Below are 11,155 nucleotides of genomic sequence, written 5' to 3'. Positions count from 1 at the left end.
AAAATGTTTAAATGAGTATAGGATGGATGTTCTCTTCACTGATGTATATGTCCTGCTTGTGACCCAAATCTGTTAGATCAAACCTGGTATAGAAAAATTGCTGTGCGATTAAGCATGGAAATGGCTTGTTACTTTGTGGTACAAAAATGAGGGGTTAATAGGTGGAACAATGCTATAGATAAAGAATTAACTAGCAACACTTAGGACGAAACTTTCTGCAGCCAAACAAAACAAAATTGTGAAATTCTCTAAGTTCACATTAAGTTGAAATATTTAACCAGTAGCATGTCATCAGATATTTTTTATAAAGGACTTTGAGACTAAGTATTTCCAGTTTCACTCTCACCAAACAGGGATGTTTAGGTGAGTGGTAAATGTTGCCAACATCAGGATGATAGTATGTGTGCAGATAGCCCAGATGAGGAGGTCTCCCTCTCTCTCCTTTAGTTAACTAAACATAGTCAATATTCCTTCAGACTAATGGGTAGATAAATACACATATAATAACTGCAGCTGATAATGTAGCCACCATGTTATATGGAATGGATATGGCAAAATCAGCATTTGTTTTGAGTCAGCAGAGATCTTGTTGTAACATTTTATGTTGAACTGATGATCTTCTGTAGAATCATTAGCCTTTATACAGAGTACTTTAGGTAGAAATACAACACAAAAGCAGCTGTACATTTCAAATTGAAAGAAATCAGCCAAGCACATACAAGCCCAACACAGATGATCGAAAGGACGGTCAAAGAGGAAAGTTTACAGAAAAATGTAACTACCAACTTCCTCATTCTGTTATTGGAGTATCCTATATTAATACACCAACTACAGTAGTTCGTCAAAACTCTTAAAACCGGTCACCATAGTTTTAACAGTAAATGTGTCTTTACATAACAATAACAGGCAAACATCTCTGTGACGGCACTTCCCATTACAACTACCCCCAGCCACTCAATCTGCAGCCTGTTTTGTCTCTCCATTATCTATAATACTGGTAAAGACTTTAATCAGCTTTCAATCCAACTTCCAATCAAGATACACCATATCTCTCTTATTATCATAATGCTTGATTATAAATTTTGTGAGCTAATGGTCTCCACTCTTGATTAATTCTTTATGGTCTATTTTAAAGGTTATTTAACTCATAATCCATTGTGGTTTACAACATATTTTGATTGCACAAATCTGTTATCCAAGTACCACTTACTATTAAATGATCAATTGCTTGTCCCTGGTGTACAATCCATTGATGCAGAACTGGTACTGGAACATTAATGCTTTACTGAGCTGCCTGACAAATGATATATGAGTAATGAAGGAAAGCTTTATAAAGAAGCTTTGTACTTTTCACCTGTAAAATTGGGTAAGTGAAGAATCCTTTATAATGCGTAGTTATAGCTTTGGTGGAGATACTGAAAATGGATGATAATGTAAGAGTAGAAGTCTCAAGTACTAGTCCACTGTAGTACTGGGTCTGTGAGAACTTAAGCCACATGATACTTAAGCCAGGAGATGTAGTACATTTTGAAAAATACATTCTTAATGGGGATGATGAGAGACTGGGTAAATATGAATAATATTCCCTAGAGCTGATGAGGTTAAGTGGTTAAACACTGATTCAAACGTCTAAAATAATAAGGGAATTGGCAAGGTAGATAAGAGATGACTCTTCATTATAATGGAGAGATGCAAGGGACATTAGGGGTATAATCTGCAATGTTTCTTAATGCATTTCTTGTGCTAATTATACCACGGAACCCAGCACAAAAATTTGTTCTTTGACTAGATAGCAGTGGTGTAAAGTCACCTCACTTATCTCAATATCGAGAATACTGCTCCTCCTCAGCCACACAACATGATCCTAAAGTCTATCCACTGTTTTCAAAATCTTTGGAAGCTAGGAGTCAGCAGTTCCCAGCCGGCCTCCAAAGCCCACTAACAATCACGTTAGAATGCTGCCACAGGCCGATTTATCAGAGTATTAAGGGATATGGAGAAAAGGTGAAGAATTTGGATTAAAATCTGGCACAATCTAATAAAATGGCAAAACAGACATGTATTGGTTTCTCCTCTTCCTATGATATTTTAAACATTTGCTGATTCGGTTCCTGGTTTGTGTTACGCAAAGAATAATTTGAGAATTTAGCATATTGAGATTAAACCAAACTCACCCCCAAAGAAAGATTTGATTCTTTTCTTTTTAAAATAAATTCTTAAATGAAGGCCTTTCATCACCCAGACTATACTGAGATCCAGAATTCATATTCTAGAGCAGAATTAATGTGAGCATATCACCTACAACCCCTATCTTGATCACTGTTAAAGCAGTTTAAGGATTTGATTGCTTCCAGAAAAGGCACTCACTAATCCTGTATAGTTTTGCTTTTGCTTTCTTTTCCTTCTCTGCTTTTGAATACTCAGATTGGTCAATGCTTATCATTCACGTGAAGGGTAGTTGACCATATACAGGAAGGAAGGAGGCAGACAGACTTGTTCTTTAGTTGGCTTATTTTTTTCTCCAGTTTATGAAAGGTTCTTGCTTATTCTGTGGTATAGTGGTTACATTAGCAAATGTTTATGCCTCTGAATGCAGCTCAAAGCAGAAGCAAGGTATAAAATGGCTGAATACTTGATTTACAGTTCCATTCTATTTCCCCAGTTTTACAACAGCATTACACAGTCAGCTGACTACTAAATGAACCGATTTTGTTCCAGCTTCCTATATTGTAAATTCTGCAACATTGTACATCATAAAAATAAAATAATATACAAACATTATGGGAAATACTTTGTTTCTTTGTGCTGTTTCTCAGGTGACTTAGTCTTAGCTAATCTTATCACATAGCAAAACAAAAATGTATTTTTTTATATAAACAAATGTAGTATAATTCAAGTTGAGAACATTCCTACTAATGGACATTCCACTTTCAGGGGATACCCTTTAAGTATAGATGAATAAAACCTGAAGTTGCTCATGAATTTTCATGATATTTGATGCATACAATGACGAGATGGTTTCATTTTTTAAGAAACCTACATCAAGAAACCAACACTGATTGAATGCTTTTAGAAAGATGAACAATGTTTAGAGTGCGTGAGCATTGACTGTAAAACTGCATGCTAAATATACAAGAATGAAAGTTGCAGGGTGGGATGTGATCACAATGTCAAATTATATTTGATTAGTTGAGAATTTTGTGCTTTTTTCTCTCCACCCCCACCCACCCAATGATTTTGATAAACTGGTTAAGTCTGCGGCTGATTGCTACCATTAGAGTTGCTGGCTGCAGACCAAGGTATTTGAGTATCATTTGTTGTAGTACCTACTTAACTCATATTTTAAGGTCAGTCAGTAACCTGTGAAACTCCACGCAAATGCTGCTGGCATTCTTCAATGATAGATTCAGTCTGCTGAAGTCTGAAGTGGGTGGGGGGGGGGGGGGGGGGGCAGCAGGCGAATGAACAAAGGCATCACATCCATGACATTGAATATGCATTTATGCATTTGCTCCCTGATGTCTCAGACACAGCCCAGACTGTTAGAGAAACAGATATATCAAATTTGTAGACCCAAAAGACAATGTGGAAATGGGATAAGTCAGATTAATAGACCTTAACTTGAATGGAAACAAATCACTGTTGCTGGATCCAGTCAACCTTCAAGTAATGGAATAGCTGGATACGTTACTAAAGTACTATGTAAATTAAATGGAATCGATGGATACATCAACGCAGGACTAAAATATGACATACTATGGTTGTCAGACTGTATAACAACTATTTATATTTTATAAATGATTGGAGCAAGTGAGGTTTGTAATCAAGCTAATTTGTGCATGTAAACTAAATCTGATTAACATAATTCATAAATACATTTTCTTTTTAGCATACCAAATATCCCCTCTAGATTTAATTAAAAATAACACTTAAATAGTTTTCTTATTTATACTAGAATTAACTATAATTAACTCAATCATTCATGTTATCCCTATTGGCATAATAAATCAACAATCAAGGTTTCATAAAGACAGGCCTGATGATGAGATTATTCTGCTTCATTGTTTCAAATTCATTGTCATGGTTTTAGAGCCATTCAGCTTTATTTGCTAAGTGTCTACCCTTCATAGCATGAAAGCATGTATTCGGCCCATCGTGTCTGTGCTGGCTCTTTGAAAAGAGCTACCCAAAGCAATCCCACTCCCCCACTCTCTCCCCATAGCCCTGCAAACTTGTCCTCCACAAATAATTAACTACCTCTCTCTTAAAAGTTGTTATCAAATCGGCTTCCACCTCTCACTGTGTGAAAAATAATTTCCTCATCTCCCCTCTGTTTCTTTTAACAACTATTTTAAATCGATGTGCTCGGGTTACCAATCCACACGGCAGTGGAAATAGTTTCTCCTTGTTCACCTATCGAATTCCCTCACGATTTTGAAAACTTTTATTAAATCTCCTCTTAATCTTCTCTGCTCCAAGGAGAATAATCCTAGCTTCTCTAGCCTCTCCTGATAACTGAAGTCCCTCATTCCTGGTACCATCCTGGTAAATCTCCTTTGCACCCTCTGCAATGCCTTGACATCCTTCCTAAAGTGTGGTGGCCAGAACTGAACACAATACTCTAGCTGAGGCCTAACCAGTGTTTTATAAAGGTTCATCATAACTTCCTGACTTTTGCATTCTATGCCCCTGTTTATAAAGCCTAGTATCCCGTATGCTTTTTTGACAGCAATATCTACCTGTCCTACCACGCTCAATGATTTACTTAAAATGAACCGCCAGGTCTCTCTGTCCCTGCACCCCCTTTAAAATTGTCCCATCTAGCTTATATTGCCTCTCCTCATTCTTCCTCCCAAAATGGATATATCTAAATAGTTTTTAAAACAATGATTTGTTATAGTTGGAAATAGTCAGAATCATTCCATCTTGTAGCCTGTTTATATTGCCTCTTGTGCATGTGGACCTCTAACAGAGCTTTTTTTTACTTTCATCATTACTCATTTCTGTTGACCATCAATGATCATCAGTATCGTAGAATCCGTTTTACAAAAATGTCCTAAGGAATTTCCNTTTTTTTAATGTGGGAAGCTGGGCAATTAGCACTGGTATCTGAGTGTACACTTGTGCCATAAGTGTGTCAGCTTGACTCAGTAGTAGTATTCTCATCAAAATATTGTGGGTTCAAATAATATAATAATAATTCTTGCATTTGATATACTGCCTTACAATATCTTCGAGACATCTCAAAGCGCTTGACAGGATATACTGTAAAGTGAATTGACAAAAGTTCATAATTTTGTATGACATTGGTATGTGCAATTGTGCTGCTATGCTTGCCTACAAATATACAGTCACTTTGTTTTACAGTCTATTCTGTGAAGCATTTTGAGACCTCCTCCTGCCGTGATAAGGTGCTGTACCAAGTACAATAATTATTATTATTGCAATAAATGGACCCAACTGCATTCCAACATTGTGGTCCTCTAGTTATTTGCATGATTCAAAACTGATGGCATCCGTGCGTAGAAAAAAAATTGTATATGCACAAAACAGAATCCAAATGATCCATTCAGGTATGAACACATTCTTTAGCTAGAACACTTGTGCACAAACCTGTAGTATGTGGGATGCAGCAAAAAAAAAGACGTTAATGCTACAGTGGCACGATTTGAAAAGAAATGGAGTTTCTCCTGGTGTCCTTTTCACTTCATGGGACAATATTGTGTGGAAATTGGCTGCTGCGTTCATCTACAAAACATACAGTCACAACACTTTACAGTATATCCTATGACATGTCTTGAGAAGTCCTCCTGATGTGAAAGCCTTTATATCAAATGTAAGGATCATTACTATTTACCATAATTATTAACCAGTCCACTATGACTCCTTGACTAACACAAAGATGTAAAGCATGAAAACAAAGATGTGTCAGATCTACATGAAAGTTAAAGGACTGTCTTGTGGATACTGTAGGGAGCCATAAATATGGAACAACATAAATTTAATTATTTTTCACGGAAACTACAATCTATAAATTGTGTTTTTAATTAAATATAGCAATTCTCCTCCATATAATAATTAAAAAATAACTCAGGCTGGATGAAATGGACAAAAGCCAAACTTGTCTTTCATTTTCAAGTGAATTTTTTTTAAATTACCTTTTCTGATCTTTTCTGCTGTCCTGAAGATGTTGGTTCATATTGGGGTTGTCTCTATAGTTGGGGTCCATTTCAATACCTGTTTGCAAAAGTATTCTTCTTTGTGAGAGAACATTTGAGGAGGGGAAAATATAGTTTGTCATATTATCTCTGGTATTAAATGTTAGATAAACCAATACAGTCAAAAGCAATCAATAGATATCACTGCTCAGGAAGGATAAGGCATAGGGGAGCGGGCAGTTCAGCCCCCAAGGTCATTGATAGATTTTAACTCTGTCTAGACACAGTTTTGGTCACTATGATATTTATCACCATGATAATATCACAATTTGTATTTCTGTTTATAATATTGTAGTTGGGGCTGATATGGCCACACAAGCAGACTTTCACTACAACACAGGTTTACTCCAAGGTGAGGGAAAACCAAGAACAGCAACACAACAACCACAGAGGAGTTGCAGGCTCCTGGGCTCGTGGGCGAAACGTGTCACCCTTCTCACAAACCCGCTCACTCGCAATAACACCTTCCCCCCTCAGCCCCCGCTAGCCACACGGCCTAGGCTTTTCTTTATCATCCAAAAATAGAACATGCTACTGCAAACATGGGAGGAAGGGATGAAATGCAATGTATGATGAGGACATAGAAAGTGTGCTTTGTGTTCTTAAATCCTGCTCTTGACATCAAGGGCTTCCGCTCCCATTTAATTTGCTCCTCCCTCTAATGCCCAGCATTTCTGCATATCTCACTTGAAAACAACAGGAAACTGACTTTATAGACACAATAGTCAAGCCGATTATGCAAGTATGCAATACTTGCATTATACAGTAGTATGCAATTTTAGGTCCAAACATGAACTTTAAAATCAGAATTTCTTTTCAATCCTACCATTGTGCCGAGATCTGGGATAGAGTCTGGAGGAGCTCCACAGATTATATGAGTGAATTTCAACATAACGTCAATTATTCAGCAGAAATATCAAACCACTTCATACTTTACACTGGCACTAAATAACACATTGAATGGGTTAATGAACTGTTCCCATTATGAAGATGTACTCCACTGCAGCAGCAAGAGCATCATTCAGCTGTAAGAGTTAAACAGTGCAGAAAACACCCAGATTAATGATTTCAATTTTGTCAAGCCAACTTTCTCAATTAAATATACAACTGTTCCCTTCACAAGGCATACTGTATTGTCAGTTTTGACGTTAAAGTAATTTGTTTGATATTATGTCAGGTAAACCACAGAGTTACTGTATTCTTGTAAAGTGAAAACAAAGGACCAAGGGATGTGTTCAGGAGGAGACAAATCACTTTGTTCAAGGAAGGATTATTTATTGCAGTCCCAGTGCTACAGTGATGCATTGAATTCTTGCTGTTACTGTACAAAAATCAATGGAATTCAATCTAAGAGAATTGTGTTGCATGCATTCAAAGCTGACGGTTGCAGATATCAGTACTTTTTTAAGTGAAACAACCCAAAACTAAACTATAATGATTTGCATATCTTTGGGCAGCCAACTATGATTGACATATTTTTCTTGATAATATTTAATTTGTGTTGCAGTTCCGCTAATCTGAGACGAGTGCATTGGCCTTTTCTCAAAGTTTGAAATATTTATTTTAGCAGCAGCTTTGTTGGCAGAAGCATGTTTTCTCCAAAAGGACACAGGGCTGTGGTAGTGACATTCTCCAAATTGCTTTTGCTGTGTCCCCTATGTCAGCTGTGGCACCAAACACCGCAGTGCTGTGCTGGCATGTTCCAATCTGTCAGTGGATGATGGGTTTCAGAGGTTCTTGGCCATGCTGCTAAGTGGGGCCTCCCAGCTTGGGGTTTAAGCTGCCACTCAGTCAACGTCACCCTGCAGTTATTCTACCTCCTGTGAACTGAACTTTAGAGCGACAACTGGCATCAGAAAATTACTGAGGGAGAATGAGATTGAATGAAGGTGAGTGAGAGGAAATGTGAGAACAGCAAAACTTTTGTTTATGTCCTACTTAAGATATGGATCATAAAATGTATGAATTCAGTGGGGAACAATGTCAGTTAGTTGGCATTAGATATTTTCACCATGAATATGACAAGAAGCAGCTTCAGTTTCATAGCATGAGTGCCTTTGACTTGATCCTTTTACCAAGTTGATGGTGCATCTGTTTGCATCTGCTAACAAGCCAGTCATTATGTCGATATATGTGTGTTTGCTCAGTCAAGCACTGTGAGTTAGCCCTGTGAAACAGACCATAGCAAACATACAAGAACTAAATAATGCATAATAAAAATAACATGTAATTGTGCAGAACACAATGTATGTAGCACAGATGAGTCAATATTGCATATCTGTTCTGTTGCATTATTTTGACCATGAATGCTATTGTGATTATTTTGTGTGGAGGACGTTCTATGTTAGATTCGTTAGTTTCTATTGCTATCTACTTAGCACCTCATTTCAAGCACATAAACAATATATTGTCTTCTTTTGTAAATCCAAACTAACTGTCCTTGAAGATAATCTTTGAATTCCTAGCCCTAGCTTTTGTTCAGGGAGTAACTTTAATTTTTATCTTGCTCGATATTCCTATTTTCATTTCATTTGTCTTAATATTTTGGTTGTTTTTTTCCATTCTTTTAATTTTCTCTGTATTTTCATTCATATACATTAACGTATTAGTTGAGCCAATGGAAAAGTGCGAACATTTTTACAAAAAAAATTGTGGAACGCTTCACAAATCACGGAGGGGGGTGCTAAATTTTGCAGGGAGAATGCTGTGGGTTGATTGGTGCTTTTGAGGTACATTTTACTGCTACATTTTTTTACTTTATTGATAAAAACTAAACAGAAGGATATAACATATTAGATTCTTGCAAAAAAAATATTAATTGTTTCCTTAACTAAATTGGGTGGCCATTTTTTTTTGTGTGTGAGTTGTGAGGGGAGGGGGGGGGGCAGGTGGACACCAGCCATGCTACAGGAGATCTCAGGGTTCAGCACAGACCCAGAGAGATAGACAGACACTCAGAGACACAGAGAGAGACACACATACTCACGGACAACAACAGACAAAATTACAGTTGTGTAGCACCTTTCACATCAGGAGGACATCCTAAGGCACTGGACAATTAATGTTTTGGACCTGAGCTGGGGGTCGGAATCGGGGAGGGTGGAGGGCAGGGGGTAAGGATGATGACTAAAGGCATCATCGAAGAGAAGGGTCTTGAGATGGGTCTTGAAGGAGGCAAGGGAGGGGGCAAGGTGAAGGGACTGCAGGATGGAGTTCCAGAGGATGGGGGCAGAATGGCAGAAGGCCTGCTCTTAATAGTATCTATTTTAGAGTGAGACTGAAAGGGTTTTCAACTGAACACAGAAGCAAAGGATGCAGCTAAAAACAAAGTACCATTGCTTTCAAAAAAAATCAGGAAGATAATAAGGGACAAGTGGAAAGCTTATCCAAAAAAGAATTATCAATATGGTGGAAAAACACAAAATATAATAATAGTAATAATTTATAATTATTATAATCTTTGCATTTAATTATCAAAGTTTCTTATCAAGTCACCGAGACGTTACAAAAAGCTTTATAGGATATACTATAAAGTGGATTGACTGTGTATTTTTTATCTGGCTTTCATGTACGTGGAGACCTGTAGCTCGGTGGTTAGAGTACTAGCATCACCGGGTTTAATTCCCGGCAGGTCGAAATGTTGGGCAAATTTCCTTACTCCATACGCCTCTAGCAGTAAGTAGGAAGCTGGTTGTTAATTGATTGGTGTATTGCTTTTCCTGGGATAATAATGCCTTCAAAAAGATATAAATAAAAAATAATAATAATTTGGTCACTCAATCCATGCCTGTTTTTGGAACACTGCTGTGAACAATTGGCTGCAGTGTTTCGCCCACAAAATATACAGTCAGTTCACTTCACAGAATATTCTGTGAAGCACTTTGAGACATCTTGAAGGCGAGATAAGGTGCTATATGAAATGCAAGGGTTATTATTATAAGGATTTTGCTCTGAATCACTATTGGTGATTCTTGCTGGAAGGTTTCCTTGCATGGACAAATGAGGACAGGATTGGACTGAACTGTGATATACTCACCTCATGGATGAATAGCCTGAAATCACTCACTAGGATTTCACATGCAGGGTATAAATGCTGAAACTTTGCTGTAAGCGCCTATAATGTGAAATTGTAGCCTATGCTAGTTCCCACCATAAGAACATAAGAAATAGAAGCAGGAGCCTACTCCGCCATTTAATAAGATCATGGCTGATCTTCTAACCTAATTCAATTTACCTGCCCTATCCCCATATCTCTTAATCCCTTTAGTTTTTAAAAATCTATCGATCTCAGTCTTGAATATGTTCAATGACTGAGTATCCACAGCCTTCTGGGGTAGGGAATTCCATAAATCTGAGTGAAGAAATGTTTGAAGAAATGCTATTTTACCATCAGGGTCTTGAGAGATGGATCTTGTGCCCTCTTAAAGAAATGCCGCACCCATCCCCCGCCCCCACCCTCCCCCCCCAGTCACGGAGTTAAAGTAGTCGAGCCTGGATGTGATGAATGCATGGATAAGGGTCTCAGCGGCTGAGGGAATAGGCAGTTGTGGGGGATGAAGCGGAGGTGGGGGAAGGCAGAACGCATGATGGCACAGATGTGAGGTAGGAAGGACAGTTGAGGGTCAAACAGGATGCATACAGGTAATCATACAGGTAATCAAGGTAGATGCCAAGCAATGGAGATGTAAGCTTGTGTTCATGAGCCCATGCCCCAGGTTCTCTGCTCCAAATAAGAAAAGGAATGGTACAGGATACTTTAAATACACAGCCATTGGATCACAATAGATATCAGCCATTCTTTATGGATAATCAGCAATCGAAGAATAAAACCACCAGTGACAATCAAGCTATAGACACCAGAAATCTGTAACATTGAGCAAGTCACTGCCAATCACACAGGAAACAACGAGCACACAAACCCACACAAGTGTTAGCAT

At 37.9% G+C, this 11,155-nt stretch overlaps 1 long non-coding RNA gene across 1 annotated transcript in view; it reads left to right on the top strand.

The window, feature by feature from the left end:
• The first annotated feature begins 7,933 nt into the window (after nucleotides 1–7,933).
• LOC103176880 overlaps nucleotides 7,934–11,155 on the top strand; it is a 151,375-nt gene continuing 148,153 nt past the window's right edge. Inside the window, exon 1 of the long non-coding RNA XR_487636.2 lies at nucleotides 7,934–8,107. This is a non-coding gene — a long non-coding RNA (uncharacterized LOC103176880). The remainder of the gene's footprint in view (nucleotides 8,108–11,155) is intronic.

The sequence above is a fragment of the Callorhinchus milii genome, unplaced genomic scaffold (genome assembly GCF_018977255.1).
Source record: "Callorhinchus milii isolate IMCB2004 unplaced genomic scaffold, IMCB_Cmil_1.0 Scaffold4, whole genome shotgun sequence".
In the NCBI taxonomy this organism is placed as follows: Eukaryota; Metazoa; Chordata; class Chondrichthyes; order Chimaeriformes; family Callorhinchidae; genus Callorhinchus; species Callorhinchus milii.
The sequence above is the reverse complement of the archived record's forward strand: the minus strand, read 5'-3'. Positions and strand labels throughout refer to the sequence as shown.